Source organism: Rhinopithecus roxellana, chromosome 12 (genome assembly GCF_007565055.1).
Source record: "Rhinopithecus roxellana isolate Shanxi Qingling chromosome 12, ASM756505v1, whole genome shotgun sequence".
Lineage (NCBI taxonomy): Eukaryota > Metazoa > Chordata > Mammalia > Primates > Cercopithecidae > Rhinopithecus > Rhinopithecus roxellana.
The window spans coordinates 33162759-33165073 of record NC_044560.1 but is presented as its reverse complement, the minus strand read 5'-3'; the positions used below and the strand labels follow the sequence as shown (position 1 = coordinate 33165073).

General features: G+C 49.5%; 1 pseudogene; it reads left to right on the top strand.

Annotated features, from left to right (window-relative positions):
• The first annotated feature begins 384 nt into the window (after positions 1 to 384).
• LOC115900727 lies at positions 385 to 2033 on the top strand (annotated as a pseudogene).
• The last annotated feature ends 282 nt before the right edge of the window (positions 2034 to 2315 follow it).

The window sequence follows — 2315 nt, the reverse complement described above, 5'->3', positions numbered from 1 at the left end:
GTGCTTGCCCAACCTACAGGGTATGTGTGTGACTGTGTGTGTCTGTTTGTGTCTCTTTTGTGTTTGTGTTTCTACACATAGTGTGCATTGAGATTTGGTGACAGAATCACTGCTGGAAAGAGGCAGAGGCCTCCACAATTCCCAGGGACCTGACACACAGACAAAAGAAAAAGAGAAGGAGGGACAAGGAGGCAGGACTGAGAGGGGAGGGGACAGAGAGGTGTCCTGGGCACAGACCCCACCCATGAGCCCGAGAAGTGCTCCTCCCTCGGGAAGAGGCTCAGCACAGAAGGTGGAAGGACAGCACAGCTGACAGCCGTGCTCAGAAAGTTTCTGGATCCCAGGCTCATCTCCACAGAGGAGAACACACAGGCAGCACAGGCCATGGGGCCCCTCTCAGCCCCACCCTATACACTACACATCACCTGGAAGGAGCTACTGCTCACAGGTGAGGAGATAACTTCCTGTGAGAGGACAGGAGGAGGAAGTAGAATGATTGGATGGGGTTTCCTAGAGAGAACGGGGTCCTTAAAAGTAAAAGTCAGCACTTTGGGAGGCTGAGGTGGGTGGATCATCAGGTCAGGAGTTCAAGACCAGTCTGCTCAACACAGGGAAGCCCCGTCTCCACTAGAAATACAAAAAATTAACTAGGTGTGGTGGTGTGCTCCTGTAATCCTAGCTACTCAAGAGGCTGAGGCAGGAGAATTGCATGAACCCAGGAGGCAGAGGTTACAGTGAGCGGAGACTGTCCGCTGCACACCAACCTAGCCAACAGTAAGAGACTCCGTCTCAAAAAAAAAAAAAAAAAAAAAAAGTACAGGAAAGAAGGCTCTGTTGGAGCCTGGATAGGGGAAAATATACCAGAGAGGAATAGGGGTCAAAACAGGAAAATCACATTGAACTGGAAGTGGTAAGAGGCAGGAAAATCTCAAGTGTTCTGTTTTCCTGGTTAAACATCACTGGCCACTACATTTTGAAATATGATAATAAAAACTATTATCAAATGACACTTCAAATGAAAATATAAGCAGGGCATGAAACACTGTCATCAGCAAAAAACCTCAACCATTGGGTAAAGAAAAAAAATACCCCCCCACCCCCCCCCCCGGGCATGGAGGGTCCTGGGAACTCTCACATCTACAGGAGTCTGAAGCCTGTCCCAGGCACTGGGGTACAAACAAGATCACAAAAGTCCCTGTCCTCATGGAGCTCATGCTCTCATGGGGAGGAAGACAGACATGCAAAGAGATCTGGAATGTGAGGTCAGGTGTTGACAAGAGCTCCGGAGGGAGCAGAGCAGGGAAAGGTTAGAAAGGGAAGACCCAGGGTCCCTGAAGGAGGTGTCCGGATAGAAGTCTAAGGATGCCCTGATGTGAGCAGGACCTGAGGGCATTTTGGAGGAAGCTGTGCAGACCTCTGGGGAAGAGGATTCCAAACAGAAAAATGCCGAGGTCAGAAGTGTTGAAGGAATGGGGGTCATGCTGCTGACCTTGACCCAGTAGGACAGCAGGACACAAACACACAATCACAAACACACAAAAAAGGGGTGTGTGTGTGTGTGTCTTCAAGGCTGATGATTGAAGAGGTCATCTCAGGACCCAGGGCCCCATTTTTTCACGCCAATACATAGGTCTCAATACTGACTGACACTCTCTCCACCTCCTAGCATCACTTTGAATCTTCTGGAACCCACCCACCACTGCCCAAGTCACGATTGAAGCTCAGCCAACCAAAGTTTCTGAACGGAAGGATGTTCTTCTACTTATCCACAATTTGCCCCAGAATCCTGCTGCCTACTTCTGGTACAAAGGGCAAATAATGGACCTCCACCATTACATTCAGCATATACAATAGACACTGAAAGAGTTATATTTGGGCCTGCATACAGTGGACGAGAAACAGTATATTCCAATGCTTCCCTGCTGATCCAGAGTGTCACCCAGAAGGACGCAGGATCCTACACCGTAGAAATCATAAAGCGAGGTGATAGGACTGAAGGAGTAACTGGACATTTCACCTTATACCGTGAGTGATTCCACATGATCCCTGGGTGTTGGGAGGTGGGGGTCACTTCTACTTTGCACACACAGGATTGTCAGGCCTAGACTGTGCCTGTGTCCCACTCTGCGTTATGTCCCAGGTTGGGGTTTCGGCATTTAGTGCAGGACACACACAGAAGAGACAAACTTCAGCAGATCAGAATTCCTTTCCTGCCTCCAGACCCTGCAGACACTTGCTGCACAGGAAGGACAGTCTGATGGGGGGTGCTCAGCAGGAGGAGATCAGTCTCAGCCAAGCACCTCATGTCCTCTTCA